The following is a 21567-nucleotide window of genomic DNA, read 5'->3' as shown; positions in this document are numbered from 1 at the left end:
GCACATGGGGGGGGGGAAGAGAGGCACTTGATACTGGCACATTTGGAGGGGGGGAGACGGCACTATGATACTGGCACATGTGGGGTGTGGGAAGGAGAGAGGCACTTAATACTGGCTCATTGGGGGGGTGGCACTATGATACTGGCACATTGGGGGGAGATGGCACTATGATACTGGCACATTGGGGGGAGATGGCACTATGATACTGGCACATGGGGGGAGAGGCACTTGATACTGCCACTTTGGGGGGGTGCGAGATGGCACTATGATACTGGGACATGGGAGGAGTAGAGAGGCACTTAATACTGGCACATGGGGGGTTTAGCACTTGATACTGGCACATGGGGGGTTGGCACTATGATACTGGCACATGGGGGGGTGGGAAGGAGAGAGGAACTTGATACTGGCACATTGGGGGGAGAGATGGCACTATGATACTGGCACTTTGGGGGGCGAGATGGCACTATGATACTGGGACATGTGGGGGGGAGGAGAGAGACACTTGATACTGGCACATGATGGAAGGGCATCTATGGGGACACTTACTGGCACATTACAGGGAGTGCAGAATTATTAGGCAAGTTGTATTTTTGAGGATTAATTTTATTATTGAACAACAACCATGTTCTCAATGAACCCAAAAAACTCATTAATATCAAAGCTGAATATTTTTGGAAGTAGTTTTTAGTTTGTTTTTAGTTTTAGCTATTTTAGGGGGATATCTGTGTGTGCAGGTGACTATTACTGTGCATAATTATTAGGCAACTTAACAAAAAACAAATATATACCCATTTCAATTATTTATTTTTACCAGTGAAACCAATATAACATCTCAACATTCACAAATATACATTTCTGACATTCAAAAACAAAACAAAAACAAATCAGTGACCAATATAGCCACCTTTCTTTGCAAGGACACTCAAAAGCCTGCCATCCATGGATTCTGTCAGTGTTTTGATCTGTTCACCATCAACATTGCGTGCAGCAGCAACCACAGCCTCCCAGACACTGTTCAGAGAGGTGTACTGTTTTCCCTCCTTGTAAATCTCACATTTGATGATGGACCACAGGTTCTCAATGGGGTTCAGATCAGGTGAACAAGGAGGCCATGTCATTAGATTTTCTTCTTTTATACCCTTTCTTGCCAGCCACGCTGTGGAGTACTTGAACGCGTGTGATGGAGCATTGTCCTGCATGAAAATCATGTTTTTCTTGAAGGATGCAGACTTCTTCCTGTACCACTGCTTGAAGAAGGTGTCTTCCAGAAACTGGCAGTAGGACTGGGAGTTGAGCTTGACTCCATCCTCAACCCGATGTCACAAGCAGACAGCTGAGAAGCTCTGACAGGAGCCGTTCAGATCCTCCCCCTTGAGTTTCTTTGTTTTGGTTTCTGTTCCTCACCTCGTTAGGCTATCTCAGCTGTCATGCAGTCAGACTCATTACCTCCCTTTATATTCTCCCCCATAAGGTAGTTGGGTGTGGCTGATACTACTTCCTGGAGTGTGCATGCTGACTTCAGCTCCCAGCTACCAGTTCTCAGTTCGCAGTCGTCTTCAGATAAGTGCTGTTTTGTATTTATGATTTTCTGTTGTCTGGATCCAGGTGACCCTGACTCCCTCCGTGTCTGTGTAGGGAGCCGGTGGTCGTGTCCCCTCACTATTGTAGGGCTTCAGGTTAAGATAGCCGAGGTACGTGGATATGCGCCCATTCACCTTTAGAGTGGTCGCATAGGCTGAGCATTAAGGGAGAGCGGCAGGTCGATTGCAGGGGTCTCCCTTTATGTTCCTTAGTTGTGGATCCAGTGAGTCATCATTTGTTATTTGTATCATCTTGTTTCCTGTACACCATCCGTGACATTATCAGCCACCAAAACCGTCTCAAGCATGGATCCGGTTTCACTTTTGGCTGAACGCTTCCAGGGTCTTTCATTGGAGGTAGCTGATCTCCGTAAGACTTTTTCTCAGTTTCAAGTGACCGGTTCAGCTTGCGTTCATGGAGTTTGTGCTGAGCCTAAGATTTCGCTCCCGGATACGTTTTCCGGGGGTAGTGAGAATTTTGTACGTTTTAGAGAGGCTTGCAAACTCCATTTTCGCCTTCTTCCCCATTCTTCCGGTGATGAAGAACGGAGGGTGGGGATCATTATATCGCTGCTCAGGGGTAATGCTCAGTCCTGGGCCTTTTCCCTGCCGGAGGGGGCACAACCCCTCCGTTCAGTGGATGAATTCTTTTTAGCCCTGGGTCAGATATATGATGATCCGGATCGTATTGCTCTGGCTGAGTCTAGACTACGTCTGTTATGCCAGGGTAAACAATCCGCAGAGATATACTGCTCAGAATTTCGGAGATGGGCAGCAGATATGGGTTGGAATGATGCTGCACTCCGAAGTCAATTTTGCTATGGTCTTTCTGAGGGATTGAAAGATGCATTTGCCTTTCATGAAAGACCTACCTCCTTGAATTCTGCTATGTCTCAGGCTGTTCGTATTGACAGGCGTCTTAGAGAAAGAGGAGAGATTTCTCCTTCTTGTCATGCTCAGTCCCGGGACAGTGCACCAGTGTCATTCTGTGCACAGGGGTCTCAGTCACTGTCAGCCCCTTCTGAGCAGGAGCCCATGCAGCTGGGGTTGATTGCCTCTGACAATAGAGGATTCAGCCCGCAGGGGAGGGTTTGCTTTTGTTGTGGAGGTATAAATCATCTGGCAAATGTTTGTCCCTCTAGGAGATTCAGGCAGTTTTCTGGGAGTAATAAAGAGACAAAAAGGAGGAAATCTTTTAAGAATATTCCGTCTGTTACTATTGGCAGGGTTGAGGCGGAAATTGAAGAATTGTCTTTTGCTTGTAGTTCCCGTTTTGTCCTGCCTGCTAGGGTGGCGCTAGAGAGCAAGAGCATTTTTTGTGAGATTTTTGTGGATAGTGGAGCAGCTGTCAACCTCATTGATAACCAATTTGCAATAACTCATGGTTTCCAGGTTTGCACTTTGCGAAAAAATATTCCTGTTTTTTCTATTGATTCAGCTCCACTTTCTCAGAAATCATTAAAGGGCATAGTTCACAATATCCGTTTAATTGTGAATGATACTCATGTTGAGGATGTGTCATGTTTCGTCCTTAGCGGTTTGCCTACTCCTCTAGTGTTGGGGCTACCCTGGCTCTCTAAACATAACCCCACCATTGATTGGCCAGCGAGGCAAATAAATGGTTGGAGTGACTTTTGCAGAGAGAATTGCCTCATAACATCTATTTCTGAGGTTTCTACTAAAACTGTACCACCTTTCCTCTCTGAATTTTTGGATGTTTTCTCTGAGAGTGGAGTTCAGGATTTGCCTCCGCACAGGGAGTATGATTGCCCTATTGATCTCATCCCAGGTGCCAAGCTGCCTAAATCTCGTTTATACAATCTTTCCCAACCTGAGAGGGTCGCGATGCGTGCTTATATCTCTGAGAGTCTGAGAAAAGGACACATACGACCCTCAAAGTCACCTGTTGCCGCTGGTTTTTTCTTTGTTAAGAAAAAAGATGGTTCTTTAAGACCTTGTCTGGATTTCAGGGAGCTGAACAGTATCACTATTCGTGATCCGTATCCGCTTCCTTTAATCCCAGATTTGTTTAACCAGGTTGTTGGGGCGAAAGTCTTTTCCAAATTAGACCTAAGAGGGGCATACAACCTGGTTAGGGTCAGAGAAGGAGACGAATGGAAGACGGCTTTCAATACCCCTGAGGGCCATTTTGAGAATTTAGTTATGCCTTTTGGTTTGATGAATGCCCCAGCCGTTTTTCAGCATTTCGTCAACAGCATTTTTTATCATTTAATGGGAAAATTTGTATTAGTGTATTTGGATGACATTTTGATTTTTTCTCCTGATTTCAAAACTCATAAGGAACACTTATGTCAGGTCTTACTCATCCTGCGGGAGAATAAATTATACGCGAAACTGGAAAAATGTGTGTTTGCGGTTCCAGAGATCCAATTTCTGGGGTTTCTCGTCTCCGCTTCTGGTTTTCGCATGGACCCCGAGAAGGTCCGCGCTGTGCTTGAGTGGGAGCTTCCTGAGAATCAGAAGGCGCTGATGCGTTTTTTGGGCTTTGCTAATTATTACAGGAAATTTATTTTGAATTATTCCTCTGTTGTTAAACCACTCACGGATATGACCAGAAAGGGGGTAGATTTTTCTTCCTGGTCGGTAGAGGCGCGTAAGGCCTTTTCTGATATCAAGGAGAGTTTTGCTTCCGCTCCCATCCTAGTACAACCTGATGTTTCCTTACCCTTCATAGTTGAGGTTGATGCTTCTGAGGTGGGGGTGGGGGCGGTCTTGTCTCAGGGTTCCTCTCCTGCCAAATGGCAACCGTGTGCCTTTTTCTCAAAGAAGCTCTCCTCCGCAGAGAGAAATTATGATGTGGGAGATAGGGAATTGTTGGCCATCAAGTTGGCTTTTGAGGAATGGCGCCATTGGCTAGAGGGAGCCAGACACCCTATTACCGTGTTTACTGACCATAAAAATCTGGCCTACTTGGAGTCAGCCAAGCGTCTGAACCCGAGACAGGCCAGATGGTCTTTGTTCTTTTCAAGGTTTAATTTTGTTGTTACGTTCCGCCCTGGGGTTAAGAATGTGAAGGCAGATGCCCTGTCACGTTGTTTCCCGGGAGGTGGGAATTTTGAAGACCCGGGTCCCATTTTAGCTGAAGGTGTGGTGGTCTCTGCTCTTTTTCCTAAATTGGAGGCAGAGGTGCAGGCAGCCCAGTCAGAAGCTCCTGATCTTTGTCCTCCTGGGAGGTTGTTTGTGCCTCTCGCTTTGAGACACAAGATTTTTAAAGAACACCATGATACGGTCCTTGCTGGGCACCCGGGGACAAGAGCCACACTGGATCTCATTGCTCGGAGATTCTGGTGGCCTGCGCTTCGTAAGTCAGTTGAGGGTTTTGTGGCAGCTTGCGAGACTTGCGCTCGTGCCAAGGTCCCTCACTCACGGCCATCAGGTCCTCTCCTTCCTTTGCCCATTCCTTCCCGTCCTTGGACACATCTGTCCATGGACTTCATAACGGACTTGCCTCGTTCCTCGGGGAAGTCTGTGATTCTGGTGGTGGTGGACCGTTTTAGCAAAATGGTGCACTTTATCCCTTTTCCCGGTTTGCCCAATGCTAAGACGCTGGCGCAGGCATTTGTTGACCACATTGTCAAATTGCATGGGATTCCTTCTGACATAGTCTCTGATAGGGGCACGCAGTTTGTTTCCAGATTCTGGAAGGCTTTCTGTTCTCGCTTGGGGGTTCGCTTGTCATTCTCTTCTGCTTTCCATCCGCAGTCGAATGGCCAGACAGAGCGTGTCAATCAGAATCTGGAGACATATCTGCGCTGTTTTGTGGCGGAGAATCAGGAGGATTGGTGTTCGTTTTTGTCCCTTGCTGAGTTTGCTTTAAATAACCGTCGTCAGGAGTCCTCTGATAAGTCACCATTTTTTGGTGCATATGGGTTTCATCCGCAGTTTGGGACTTTCTCTGGAGAGGGCTCTTCTGGTTTGCCTGATGAGGACAGATTCTCCTCGTCTTTGTCATCTATTTGGCAAAATATTCAGGATAATCTAAAGAATATGAGTGAGAGATATAAGCGTGTGGCGGATAAGAGACGTATGCCTGGTCCGGACCTGAATGTTGGTGATTTGGTGTGGCTGTCTACCAAGAATATCAAATTGAAGGTTCCCTCCTGGAAGTTGGGTCCTAGGTTTATTGGGCCTTATAAGATCCTGTCTGTCATCAATCCTGTTGCCTACCGTCTTGATCTTCCTCAGACTTGGAAGATCCATAATGTTTTCCATAAGTCCTTATTGAAACCTTATGTTCAACCTATTGTACCTTCTCCTTTGCCTCCTCCTCCGATTATGGTTGATGGGAATCTTGAATTTCAGGTCTCTAGGATTGTGGATTCTCGTCTTGTCCGCGGTTCCCTCCAGTACCTCGTTCATTGGGAGGGTTATGGTCCTGAGGAGAGGATGTGGCTCCCAGTGACGGATATTAAGGCCTCTCGCCTCATCAGGGCTTTCCATAGGTCCCATCCTGAGAAGGTGGGCCCTGAGTGTCCGGAGTCCACTCCTAGAGGGAGGGGTACTGTCACAAGCAGACAGCTGAGAAGCTCTGACAGGAGCCGTTCAGATCCTCCCCCTTGAGTTTCTTTGTTTTGGTTTCTGTTCCTCACCTCGTTAGGCTATCTCAGCTGTCATGCAGTCAGACTCATTACCTCCCTTTATATTCTCCCCCATAAGGTAGTTGGGTGTGGCTGATACTACTTCCTGGAATGAGTGTGCATGCTGACTTCAGCTCCCAGCTACCAGTTCTCAGTTCGCAGTCGTCTTCAGATAAGTGCTGTTTTGTATTTATGATTTTCTGTTGTCTGGATCCAGGTGACCCTGACTCCCTCCGTGTCTGTGTAGGGAGCCGGTGGTCGTGTCCCCTCACTATTGTAGGGCCTTCAGGTTAAGATAGCCGAGGTACGTGGATATGCGCCCATTCACCTTTAGAGTGGTCGCATAGGCTGAGCATTAAGGGAGAGCGGCAGGTCGATTGCAGGGGTCTCCCTTTATGTTCCTTAGTTGTGGATCCAGTGAGTCATCATTTGTTATTTGTATCATCTTGTTTCCTGTACACCATCCGTGACACCCGAAAAGGCCCCACAAGCTCATCTTTGATGATACCAGCCCAAACCAGTACTCCACCTCCACCTTGCTGGCGTCTGAGTCGGACTGGAGCTCTCTGCCCTTTACCAATCCAGCCACGGGCCCATCCATCTGGCCCATCAAGACTCACTCTCATTTCATCAGTCCATAAAACCTTAGAAAAATCAGTCTTGAAATATTTCTTGGCCTAGTCTTGAGTGGGCAGCTTGTGTGTCTTGTTCAGTGGTGGTCGTCTTTCAGCCTTTCTTACCTTGGCCATGTCTCTGAGTATTGCACACCTTGTGCTTTTGGGCACTCCAGTGATGTTGCAGCTCTGAAATATGGCCAAACTGGTGGCAAGTGGCATCTTGGCAGCTGCACGCTTGACTTTTCTCAGTTCATGGGCAGTTATTTTGCGCCTTGGTTTTTCCACACGCTTCTTGCGACCCTGTTGACTATTTTGAATGAAACGCTTGATTGTTCGATGATCACGCTTCAGAAGCTTTGCAATTTTAAGAGTGCTGCATCCCTCTGCAAGATATCTCACTATTTTTGACTTTTCTGAGCCTGTCAAGTCCTTCTTTTGACCCATTTTGCCAAAGGAAAGGAAGTTGCCTAATAATTATGCACACATAATATAGGGTGTTGATGTCATTAGACCACACCCCTTCTCATTACAGAGATGCACATCACCTAATATGCTTAATTGGTAGTAGGCTTTCGAGCCTATACAGCTTGGAGTAAGACAACATGCATAAAGAGGATGATGTGGTCAAAATACTCATTTGCCTAATAATTCTGCACTCCCTGTATTGGGGGGCATTATGGGGGTCCCTTTTTACTGGCACATTATTGGGGGCACTATCGGGGCATCTACTGAGGCCACAAAGAAGGGGTATTTTATATGAGGGGGCTCTGTGTGGTACTAGTATTATCAGGGGGTTTATCTGTTTCTGCAGTATAATATTGGGGAGCACAGCAGCACAGTATTGGGGGATGGTAGGATGATTTGTCCAGAAGATGGGAGGATGATGGAAAAGTATTTGTTTGTCAAACTGCAGAGACGAAAAATGGCTGAAAACTGGAGGTCTGATCTGAAGGTCTGAAAGGAGAAGATGAGGAAAGAGAACATCTACGTCAAAGAGACGTCACTGGATATAAGAGGTATGTGCGCTGTATTACCCTGGATGTAAGAGGTATGTGCACTGTATTACCCTGTATTTCCAATTTTTTTCAAATCCAAATCCGAATACTTTGTTAAAAAAGGACTCTATTTTTTCATATTAAAAGAATATTGAGTTTCGATCACTTTGTTTCTTACACCGTTCACACAATTATTATGTACAGGATTCGTAGGATTCGAGATTCGAAAGATTTGAGAGATTCGAGAACCTTTTCGGATTTGGATTCGAAAAAAATTGGATTCGTCCCACCTCTACTTTAAAGTAAAGTTCTTTGATTATTCTTAGTAATGACCCAATTGGATGGGATAATGGTCTACTGTAGTGTTTCCCTACCAGGATGCCTCCAGCTGTTGCAAAACTGCATTTCCCAGCATGCCCTGACAGCCAAATGCTGTCTGGGAATGCTGAGAGTTGTAATTTTGCAACAGCTGGAGGCATCCTGGTTGGGAAAAGCTGGTCTACTGTGATAATATAAATAATGGGGGTTCTACAAAAGAGCTATTGTGGGGCAAAGTTCATATTCGTGTTTACACACGTGTTTTAAAATGAATGCTTTCCCCTTTTATAAACAAGTAAATAATGACGCAATGCTGTGGGGCTGGTATGCAACTTTTTCCAGGGCTGGTTTTTATCCCCAGTCCGGCCCTGGCTGTGTGAGAGGTTAGTGGTTTCCTTCCATAAGTTGTCAAATATTAGTAGTTGTACTTCTTTCCTTATACTTACTCTGTAATATCCTGTGATAGTCCATAATAACATCCAAGAAATGCTGAGAGTTCTAGTTCTCTCCTTACAGATCCCCCATGATAACTAGAGATGTCCCGAACTATTCGCCGGCAAACAGTTCCCGGCGAACATAGCTTGTTCGCGTTCGCCGCAGCGAGCGAACATATGCGATATTCGGTTCGCCCCCTATACATCATCATTGAGCAAACTTTGACCCTGTACCTCACAGTCAGCAGACACATTCCAGCCAATCCGCATACCCTCCCTCCCAGACCCTCCCACCTCCTATCAAAAAGCAAGGACAGCATCCATCTTAGATTCATTCTGAAGCTGCAGTGTCACAAATTTGACTAAGTTGTAATCGCAATACGATTAATATAGGTTATATTAATCGCATTGCGAATTCAACTTAGAGCTGGGTTCCCAATGGTTGTATTGCTAGAATATAACAAAGATTGAGAATATAGTGCTATATTCGTTATATTCGTCAATTCTAGCAATACAACCATTAGGAACTTAGCTCTAAGTTGAATTCGCAATGCGATTAATGCAGGTTATATTAATCGCATTGCGAATTCAACTTACCACACTCTGCGTCAACTACGTAAATTTCCACGGGAGTTTTGCCATTGATCCCCCTCCGGCATGCCACAGTCCAGGTGTTAGTCCTCTTGAAACAACTTTTCCATCACTATTGTGGCCAGAAAGAGTCCCTGTGGGTTTTAAAATTCGCCTGTCTATTGAAGTCTATGGCGGTTCGCCCGGTTCGCCCGTTCGTGAACATTCACGGAAGTTTGCGTTTGCCGTTCGCGAACGGAAAATTTTATGTTCGCGACATCTCTCATGATAACAGTCTGGACATTCTGGGAGTTGTAGTTCTTTCTTCAAATACCCAGTCTAAACATGCTGGAAGTTGTAGTTCTCTCCTTTTATACCCCTCTCCCTATAATGTCCAATAATGCCCCATAATAACAGTCTGGTCATGCTGGGAGTTGTACTTCTCTCCTCTTATACCCCTCCCCATATAATTTCCACTGATGCCCTATAGTAACAGCTTTACAATCTTGAGTAATATGGACTATAACTAGATTTCTGACAGATGGGGAATGTTTCCATTAGAACACACTTTTTCTGTCACTATCGCTACAAACCAGGGTGGATAAAAATCAATGATTTTTTTCAAAAAAATAAAAAAAATCCGATTTTTTTGATTTAAATCTGATTTTTTGATTTAAATCAGATTTTTTTTATATAAAATGCTTTTTGAGGAAAATATGTTACCATCCAAAGGTTATTCCATCATGAAATAAAGATTTGTTTTTTAATTATGTAGAATAAGGCTGTACGTGGACTCCCATATTGTTGAATGGATTAGGCAGTGGCTGAGGGACAGGCAACAGAGGGTTGTAGTCAATGGAGTATATTCAGACCATGGTCTTGTTACCAGTGGGGTACCTCAGGGATCTGTTCTGGGACCCATAATGTTTAATATATATTGCAGAAGGCCTCGATGGTAAGGTGTGTCTTTTTGCTGATTTGTAACAGGGTTGATGTTCCTGGAGGGATACACCAAATGGAAAAGGATTTAGGAAAACTAGAGGAATGGCCAAAAATCTGGCAACTAAAATTTAATGTTGATAAGTGCAAGATAATGCACCTGGGGCGTAAAAACCCAAGAGCAGAATATACAATCAGTGATACAGTCCTAACCTCAGTATCTGAGGAAAGGGATTTATGAGTCATTATTTCAGAAGACTTAAAGGTAGGCAGACAATGTCATAGAGCAGCAGGAAATGCTAGCAGAATGCTTGGGTATATAGGGAGAGGCATTACCAGTAGAAAGAGGGAGGTGCTCATGCCGCTCTACAGAGCACTAGTGAGACCTCATTTGGAGTATTGTGCGCAGTACTGGAGACCATATCTCCAGAAGGATATTGATACTTTGGAGAGAGTTCAGAGAAGAGCTACTAAACTAGTACATGGATTGCAGGACAAAACTTACCAGGAAAGATTAAAGGACCTTAACATGTATAGCTTGGAAGAAAGAAGAGACAGAGGGGATATGATAGAAATTTTTAAATACATAAAGGGAATCAACAAGGTAAAAGAGGAGGGAATATTTAAAAGAAGAAAAACTGCTACAAGAGGACATAGTTTTAAATTAGAGGAGCAAAGGTTTAAAAGTAATATCAGAAAGTATTACTTTACTGAGAGAGTAGTGGATGCATGGAATAGCCTTCCTGCAGAAGTGGTAGCTGCAAATACAGTGAAGGAGTTTAAGCATGCATGGGATAGGCATAAGGCCATCCTTCATATAAGATAGGGCCAGGGGCTATTCATAGTATTCAGTATATTGGGGGCAGACTAGATAGGCCAAATGGTTCTTATCTGCCGACACATTCTATGTTTCTATGTTTCTATATGTGTAATTTTTTTGGTAAATAAATTCCATTAATCCATTCACAATGTCATGCTCTTCCAGAGGTTTTTGTAAGATTATTGGACAGTTTCTCTGCCTACAAGATATTATCACAGATGCTTGGTTTACTTTTGCAGTTCTCAAAACTGAATTTGACTCAGCAGAGATCACATGCCTCTTCTTCACAGCAAAAATGTTATAACATGAACAGAGTTGAGAGAAATACCTTAATCCTAACTTCTAGAAACCTATGAATGCAGAATCAACCTAATCAAACTAATATAAAAAGTTGTTATTCTAAAAATCGTCATCTACTTGCATATTATAAGTAATACCAGCAACAATTAGTCTTTATGTAGAAAACTATGATTTAAATCAAGCCTTACTGACTAGTGATTTAAAATCAAATCCACCCTGCTACAAACCATTGTCTTGGTTATATTTTTTAGATATTTAAGTGGGGTGGGGGATTTATCTAGGTAGATTTAGTATTCTATAGTCTATTACAGTTCCACATAGGTTGTAACTAGTGATGAGCGGTAGGGGCAATATTCGAATTCGCAATATTTCACGAATATTTGGTAGAATATTCGTCATATATTCGAGAATTCGTGATTCGAGATTATTTTCTTGATAGCGAAAAATCAGCAATGTAATAATTGTGTAATGCGCTTGAAATACAGGCATGGGTCACTATAGCTACATTTTTCAAGCTGCTAGAAGTTTCCTGAGACTGGAGAAAATGGTTGGCACGGCAGAACATTACAATAGCTTTATATGCAGAAAGAGTGCTCCAATATATTCGCGATTGCGAAATTGGTACCAATGATGCGAATATTTTGGCGCATTACGTGCAACTTCACATTTTAACAGGTCTGACTACTTACAGTATTGGTGATTGGTGCACTAAGTATTGTCGTGAACTTGTGACATCATAGCACTATGTACCGTATTTTTCGCCCCATAAGACGCACTTTCCACCGCCCAAATGCTTCCATTTTACATCTCAGCCTGCGATGTATGAGCCGGGAGAGAGGAGGGGCTGGAGTCCGGAACTTGGGGCGGGGCCCGGTGCAGTCACTGTACTCTTACACCGGGCCCCGCAGCTCACCGCAGTATTTCTAGACATTAATCCTTAACCTGTAAATAAGTTTAACTAAAGCTGCGCTCTCCCCTGTTCCCCTGTATCAGTACAGCACTTACTAACAAGCTAACAATGCCATCCACAGATCCCCCACCCCATAACAGTGCCATCCACAGATACCCCACCCCATAGCAGTGCCATCCACAGATGCCCCACCCCATAACAGTGCCATCCACAGATGCCCCTCCCCATAACAGTGCCATCCACAGATGCCCCATAACAGTGCCATCCACAGATGCCCCATGACAGTGCCATCCACAGATCCCCCATAACAGTGCCATCCACAGATCCCCCACATGACAGTGCGTCATCCACAGATCCTCCATAAAAGTGTCATGCACAGACCACCATTAGTTCAAAACCCACCAAAAGCACACCTTTTGGTTTAAATTTTTTTTTTCTTATTTTCCTCCTCAAAAACCTAGGTGTGTCTTATAGGCCGGTGCATCTTATAGGGCGAAAAAGGTATGTATGCAGCATACATATATACAGCACTATGTATGTAGCATGTATGTATGGACAGCAGCTACACTATATCACTATCTAACCTACACTGACTATCTCCCACTAACTATCTGTAATAATATATATATATATATATATATATATATATATATATATATGCTAACTAACTAACTATCTAATGTAATGATACAGGAAAGCAGAGAGCACAGCAATAACACTGCTGTCTCTTTTAGATCTGCAAAATACTGCATACAAGGGCTGCTGGGGAGGTTCTTATATAGTAAGGGGTAGGCAACTTTCCTATTGGTTGCTAGGGATGTTGCTAAGCTCACACAAAGACATTGCAGCCTTCTCATTGGTCCACAAGCAAGAAGGGAGGTTACTGTTGGAAAAAAAAAACTAGAATATTCGAAATTACAAATATATATCACTATATTATAAATATATGCGAATTCTTAAAATGCCGATATTCGCGAATAATATTCGCTATTCGAATATTCGAGCCCAACACCAGTTGTAACCCAGCTTTTCCAGGATCCTGAAAGGCACTTCTGCCTAGGTATGGTATTACGTAGGAGTGAGGAGGGGGTTTTACCTTGATAGATTTAGGCTGGGTTCACACTTGAGCGCATTTTATATGAGCGTTTAACGCACGTTTTTGTCGCTCGTTTTTATGCGCGTGTTTTGCAATAGTAAACGCGCGTTTGACGCGCGTTTGTGTGATTGACTGCAGTGTCCTATGGCCACAAACGCGCGTCAAAACGCCCCAAAGAAGCTCAAGAACTTGTTTGAGCGTAGGGCGTTTTTCAGCGCGTTCAAACGCGCTGTAAAACGCTCAAGTGAGAACCAGGGCCATAGGGAAGCATTGGTTTTCATGTGTTGAGCGTTTTACAGCGCGTTTGAACGCGCTGTAAAACGCTCAAGTGTGAACCCAGCCTCAGTATTCCGCAGTCTCTTTTACAGCTCCACACGATGGTAACCCAGATTTCACAGGATCCTGAAAGGCAAATCTGCCTAGCTATAGCACTATTTAGGAAAGGGAAGTGTGATTTATTTTTGGTAGATTTAGTATTCTGTAGCCTACTATAATTCCACATGGTTGTAACCAAATCTATTTTGTAATATTAATAACTAGGAGATTCCTTCTAAGATATTTACAGTAATCTTGCTGTGTAGACAAAAGTTAAAGGGGTATTCCCATCTAATTGATCCTATTTTAATTTGTTATAGAAGTGCCTGTGAGCATTTTTGTAATTATGTTCCTTTAGCAAATCCCTACCTATCTTGGAAAAAATCTTTCAATCCTACCACACTGTTGTCTTCTGGTATCCACTAGATACGGCAACCGCTTCTGTGCCGCATCAGTGGGCCGTGCCTGCGTAGAAGACATTTTCTTCCCCCGGCTGGGCCGCACATCGATGTCTTGAACGTGCATATCGCTGTCTTCAAAGTGCACACTGCTGCTAATGCGCCATGGTGACTTCTTCCTGACCAGTATAGTACAAAGCCGCGAACACGCAATGGTGACTTCTTCCTGGCCGAGTATAGTACAGAGACGCACATGCTCTGTATGAAGTGCAGCTCTGTACTATACTCAGCCAGGAAGAACTCACCATTGCACATGCGCAGCGGAGTGCACGTTCAAGACAGAGATGCGCGGCGCGGCCGGGACAAGCCTTCAATCAAGCTCACTAAGCCCGCTCAGCCTCACAAGATGGAAACCAGGAAGTGAACAGTGCCACATACATACATACATAAAAAAATATCACCTCTTTCAAAAATGTCTGAACTATTAAAATATTAATAAAAATTTCATGTTCGTTGATCGCCGTAATGGGAAAAAAAAAATAAAAACACTCAATTCGCAGTTTTTCTCAATCCCCCCATACAGCTTTGTTGATGGAAATATAAAAAAGTTTAGGCTGTCAGAAAATGGTGATGGAAAGAAAAAATGTAGATTGTTTCAAAGGTTTTTATATTTATTAAGTAGTAAGTAAAAAAAATAAAAAATTCAAGTTTGGTACGTCCATATTTGTATTAAGTAACAGAATAACCCCGAAAACCTTGGCGGAATTGTATTTATTTATTTTTTTAAAGTTAACCCTACAAAGAATTTCCAATAGCAGACATGGTAAATTGAACAGTGCTCTTAAAGGGATTCTGTCATGACATTTGAGGCCTATAACCTAAACATATGGCCAGGTCCCTACTAATAACCTGAATCCGAAACTGTCCTTATTAAATTTGCCTGTGGCTCTATTAGCACATAAAACAGGTTTTTATTACCTGTCATTCACCTACCTAAGCTGCCCAAGGGGACGTCGCTTCATACAGGGTGCCCGGCTGCAGCCATGTCCGTCTGGTGCCCAACGCCGCCTTCCTCAGCCAGATTCCGCGCGCGCGTGAGCACTAGGTATAACCTGATGCGCCCGTGCGGACTCCTGGCAGCGGCCTCGTTGAGCGAAGTGCGCATGCGCCGTCCGGCGCACTTTGCTCAAACCTGCCTTGACCGCCCTATTGCAGCCATCCTCTCACAGCCTCACGGGATCTGGCTGAGGGAGCGGACGATTTCGGAGGTGGTGCTGAGGTGAGGGAGGCGGTGCTGAGGTGAGGAAGGCGGCTCTATAGAAAGGGAGGGCGGCGATTTCTAGTGGGAAGGCGGCGCTGGGCACCAGACGGAGATGGCTGCAGCCGGGCACCCTGTATGAAGCGACGTCCCCTTGGGCACCTTAGGTAGGTGAATGACAGGTTATAAAACCTGTTTTATGTGCTAATAGATCCACACAGGCACATTTAATAAGGACAGTTTTGGATTCAGGTTATTAGTAGGGACCTGGCCATATGTTTAGGTTATATGCCTCAAATGTCATGACAGAATCCCTTTAAATATTACAACTTATCCCCAAAAATAAGCCTCATATGGTTATATAAATGGAAAATTTAAAAACAGTTATGGCTATTTGGAACATTGGGAGGAAAAAAATAAATGTGTAAAACCAAAAATGGACCCCGTACTATATGCTCTGAAAACAATACAAACAATGATGAACTTTTTAAAAAGGACTGAGAATAAATATAAAAATATACACATTAAAATTGTAAAGGGCTCTGTTCTGTCAAATGGAAAACTACTGAAAGAACAGAAATTATGTTTTTAAACACTGTAGACATGAATCCCTTTAAATAAAGAATGATTTACATATTTCAAGTTGAGCCCCTTAAGAACCCAGCCATTTTTCAATTTAAGGACCAGGCCATTTATAGCGAATATGACATGTTTCACTTTATGTGGTAATAACTTTAAAACGCTTTTACTTATCCAGGCCATTCTGAGACTGTTTTCTCTTCACATATTGTACTTCATGACAGTGGTAAAATTGAGTCAAAAAATTTAATTTTTATTTATAAAAAATACCAAATTTACCAGAAATCTGAAAACATTAGCAAATTTCCAAATTCCAATTTCTCTACTTTTATGATAGATAGTAATACCTCCTAAAATAGTTATTACTTTACATTCCCCATATGTCTACTTGTTTGGATCATTTTGTGAATGCCATTTTATTTTTTGGGGACGTTAGAAGGCTTAGAAGTTTAGAAGCAAATCGACATTTTCTCTGAAAATTTCCCAAAAACTTTTTAAGGACCAGTTCAGGTCTGAAGTTGTGAGGCTTACATAATAGAAACCACCCAAAAATGACCCCATTCTAGAAACTACACCCCTCAAGGTATTCAAAACAGATTTTACAAACTTTGTTAACCCTTTAGATGTTCCACAAGAATTAATGGAAAATGGAGATAAAATTTCAGAGTTTCACTTTTTTGGCAGATTTTCCATTTTAATCAACTTTTTTCCACTAACAAAGCAAGGGTTAACAGCCAAACAAAAGTCAATATTAATTGCCCTGATTCTGTAGTTTACAGAAACACCCCATATGTGGTCGTAAACTGCTGTACAGGCACACGGCATTGCGCAGAAGGAATGAAACGACATATGGTTTTTGGAAGGCAGATTTCACTGGGATAATTTTAAGCTGCCATGTCACATTTGAAGACCCCCTGATGCACCCCTAGAGTAGAAACTCAAAAAAAAGACCCCATTTTGGAAACTACGGGATAAGGTGGCAGTTTTTTTGTACTATTTTAGGGTACATATGATTTTTGATTGTTCTATATTCCACTTTTTGTGAGGCAAGTTAACAAAAAAATAGCTGTTTTGGCACCATTTTTATTTTTGTTATTTACAATGTTCATCTGACAGTTAAAATATCATGTGGTATTTCTATAGAGCAGGTTGTTACGGACACGAAAATACCAAATATGAAAAATTTGAAAAAAAAATGATTTTTTTGTATCTTCATATTCTGAAAGCCATAGTTTTTATTTATTTTTTGGGCGACTGTCTTATGTAGGGGCTAATTTTTTTCAGTATGTGATGATGGTTTGATTAGTACTATTTTAGGGTGTATATGACTTTTTGAGCACTTGGAATAAATTCAGAGCACATGCGCACTGACTACCTGGACTGGAATGCTGAAACTCTATAAGTCCTAGCGCATGCGCTGTTAACCTTCGGACGCAGGCACGTAATCTCTCTAAGTTCTCACGCATGCGCGCTCAATCACTGAAGTCGAAAATACCTAAGTTTCGGATGCAGGCGCGAAACAAACTATCCGATTTGCCTAGAAATCCAACATCATGATCTAAGAGATGGATATGATTGGCCCGAACGGATATTATTCAACACGAGATGGAATTGCTACAGGCTACTAAAAGGAGAAATCCGCCCTAAGGGTATAAAGGACCTCCCATAGGAAACGCTCGTGTTGATAGTAGCTCCATTTCCCCTGAAGACGCCGCATCTAGCGGTGAAACATGTCGGGGGAGCTGCATCTTTAATACTCATTTTAAAAATTATGGCAGGGCAATTAACTTAATAGGAACACGGCGAGCTGCAGACGTCGAGCTTATATAACTACATGAGAGGGGCAGCATAGATAGAATCGAAGTGCCAGTAGCACCGATACTGAGAGACTCCTAGAAAGGGGTCAGATACAATCCAAAGAGCACTTCCTGCAGGGTAATTAGTTAATAGAGTGGAGTCCAGATGATAGAGTGTCTGGTGTTGAATGACATTGCAGACATAAAATTACACATGATATAGACTACACTCCACTTTCAGATGGATATGCAGTAATATCCTTTTGATCTATTAAATTATCAATAAAGCAGAGACAGCATACCCTCAGCCCCAAATACAGTAGCCCTCCATATGTATTTTTAAATCTTCACTTTATGTTTTTGTGGCAGTGTATTGTTTAATAAAGTAAGAATAAAAGTTATATTTTAAATGATAAGACCAGAAACAGGAAATTATAGTCGCTGAGTATATACAAGCTGCCGCAAACCTCCTGTATGCTGCGGTCAGCATGACCGCAGCATACAGGGGGTTAATCAGCCGGTATCAGTGTTTTCACAGATGCTGGTAGATAAAGCAGGGGCCCGGCTGTCAGTGTGGGGCAGCGCGTTAACCCTAGGACAAGAATGCTCATCAAAGTGCCTGAAGTACCGGCCAGTTAGGACAAGCATTCTCGTCCAAGGTCCTTAACGTGTTAAAATAAAAAAACGATACAAATATATAATATGAACCGGATAGTATTTCGCTTTAAACATGTATTACAGTTAATACCAGATGGGCCGAACATTGTGAATGGATCAAACATGGCCGCAGGATTATTACCAGAAGGTAGAGGAGCCTGAAAACTAGTAGCTGCCATATAATATGTCGGCCAAACAGGGTCTGTTGCTGGTATGGGGTTTGGCTGGCTAGGTAAGCCGCACAATATTCAAATTATGCTGTTGTGGCCTGCAATCTCCTGAAAATGGCCCTTTTGTATGAGAATTACAGAAAGGGGCCACATGGAGCTCATAGTTGACCACTATATACATTTTACCTAATAATTAAAGTTGAACTTACCTTTAACCCTTACAGTAGGTTGTAAAATGAAGAAGCTTACTGTACTGTGATATTATAGCTAAACATTGCCTGTGATTTAACTAAAAGCGTAGAAAGCACTCAAATATCCTCACTGGTATTATAATGGCCAAATTATGAGCTAGATATTTCTTTGGCAGGCTTTGATTTACCAGAATAGGATCTTATCTTGCTCTTGGCAATATATATATATATATATATGTATATATATATACACTCACCTAAAGAATTATTAGGAACACCATACTAATACGGTATTTGCCTTCAGAACTGCCTTAATTCTATGTGGCATTGATTCAACAAGGTGCTGATAGCATTCTTTAGAAATGTTGGCCCATATTGATAGGATAGCATCTTGCAGTTGATGGAGATTTGAGGGATGCACATCCAGGGCACGAAGCTCCCGTTCCACCACATCCCAAAGATGCTCTATTGGGTTGAGATCTGGTGACTGTGGGGGCCATTTTAGTACAGTGAACTCATTGTCATGTTCAAAAAACCAATTTGAAATGATTCGAGCTTTGTGACATGGTGCATTATCCTGCTGGAAGTAGCCATCAGAGGATGGATACATGTTCTCATTCTGTTTACGCCAAATTCGGACTCTACCATTTGAATGTCTCAACAGAAATCAAGACTCATCAGACCAGGCAACATTTTTCCAGTCTTCAACAGTCCAATTTTGGTGAGCTCGTGCAAATTGTAGCCTCTTTTTCCTATTTGTAGTGGAGATGAGTGGTACCCGGTGGGGTCTTCTGCTGTTGTAGCCCATCCGCCTCAAGGTTGTGCGTGTTGTGGCTTCACAAATGCTTTGCTGCATACCTCGGTTGTAACGAGTGGTTATTTCAGTCAACGTTGCTCTTCTATCAGCTTGAATCAGTCGGCCCATTCTCCTCTGACCTCTAGCATCCACAAGGCATTTTTGCCCACAGGACTGCCGCATACTGGATGTTTTCCCCTTTTCACACCATTCTTTGTAAACCCTAGAAATGGTTGTGCGGGAAAATCCCAGTAACTGAGCAGATTGTGAAATACTCAGACCGGCCCGTCTGGCACCAACAACCATGCCACGCTCAAAATTGCTTAAATCACCATTCTTTCACATTCTGACATTCAGTTTGGAGTTCAGGCGATTGTCTTGACCAGGACCACACCCCTAAATGCATTGAAGCAACTGCCATGTGATTGGTTGACTAGATAATTGCATTAATGAGAAATAGAATAGGTGTTCCTAATAATTCTTTAGGTGAGTGTATATACACTGCTCAAAAAAATAAAGGGAACACAAAAATAACACATCCTAGATATTAATTAATTTAATATTCTTCTGAAATACTTTGTTCTTTACATAGTTGAATGTGCGGACAATAAAATCACCAAAAAAAAAAATGGAAATCAAATTTTTTAACCCATGGAGGTCTGGATTTGGAGTCACACTCAAAATTAAAGTGGAAAAACACACTACAGGCTGATCCAACTTTGATGTAATGTCCTTAAAACAAGTCAAAATGAGGCTCAGTAGTGTGTGCGGCCTCCACGTGCCTGCATGACCTCCCTACAACGCCTGTGCATGCTCCTGATGAGGTGGCGGACGGTCTCCGGAGGGATCTCCTCCCAGACCTGGACTAAAGCATCTGCCAACTCCTGGACAGTCTGTGGTGCAACGTGACGTTGGTGGATAGAGCGAGATGTGATGTCCCAGATGTGCTCAATTAGATTCAGGTCTGGGGAACGGGCGGGCCAGTCCATAGCATCAATGCCTTCGTCTTGCAGGAACTGCTGACACACTCCAGCCACATGAGGTCTAGCATTGTCTTGCATTAGGAGGAACCCAGGGCCAACCGCACCAGCATATGGTCTCACAAGGGGTCTGAGGATCTCATCTCGGTACCTAATGGCAGTCAGGCTACCTCTGGCGAGCACGTGGAGGACTGTGCGGCCCTCCAAAGAAATGCCAGCCCACACCATTACTGACCCAATGCCAAACCGGTCATGCTGGAGGATGTTGCAGGCAGCAGAACGTTCTCTACGGCGTCTCCAGACTCTGTCACGTCTGTCACATGTGCTCAGTGTGAACCTGCTTTCATCTGTGAAGAGCACAGGGCGCCAGTGGCAAATTTGCCAATCTTGGTGTTTTCTGGCAAATGCCAAACGTCCTGCACGGTGTTGGGCTGTAAGCATAACCCCCACCTGTGGACGTCGGGCCCTCATATCACCCTCATAGAGTCTGTTTCTGACCGTTTGAGCAGACACATGCACATTTGTGACCTGCTGGAGGTCATTTTGCAGGGCTCTGGCAGTGCTCCTCCTGTTCCTCCTTGCACAAAGGCGGACGTAGCGGTCCTGCTGCTGGGTTATTGCCCTCCTACGGCCTCCTCCACGTCTCCTGATGTACTGGCCTGTCTCCTGGTAGCGCCTCCATGCTCTGGACACTACGCTGACAGACACAGCAAACCTTCTTGCCACAGCTCGCATTGATGTGCCATCCTGGATAAGCTGCACTACCTGAGCCACTTGTGTGGGTTGTAGACTCCGTCTCATGCTACCACTAGAGTGAAAGCACCGGCAGCATTCAAAAGTGACCAAAACATCAGCCAGGAAGCATAGGAATTGAGAAGTGGTCAGGTCACCACCTGCAGAACCACTCCTTTATTGGGGGTGTCTTGCTAATTGCCTATAATTTCCACCTGCTGTCTATCCCATTTGCACAACAGCATGTGAAATTGATTGTCACTCAGTGTTGCTTCCTAAGTGGACAGTTTGATTTCACAGAAGTGTGATTGACTTGGAGTTACATTGTGTTGTTTAAGTGTTCCCTTTATTTTTTTGAGCAGTGTATACAGTGAGGAACAGAAGTATTTGAACACCCTGCAATTTTGCCAGTTATCCCACTTAGAAATCATGGAGGGGTCTGAAATTCACATTGTAGGTGCATTCCCACTCTGAGAGACAGAATAAAATAAAAACATTTCAGGAAATCACATTGTATG

The sequence above is a fragment of the Bufo bufo genome, chromosome 2, assembly GCF_905171765.1.
Source record: "Bufo bufo chromosome 2, aBufBuf1.1, whole genome shotgun sequence".
Taxonomy (NCBI): domain Eukaryota; kingdom Metazoa; phylum Chordata; class Amphibia; order Anura; family Bufonidae; genus Bufo; species Bufo bufo.
Note: the sequence above shows the minus strand (reverse complement) of the source record.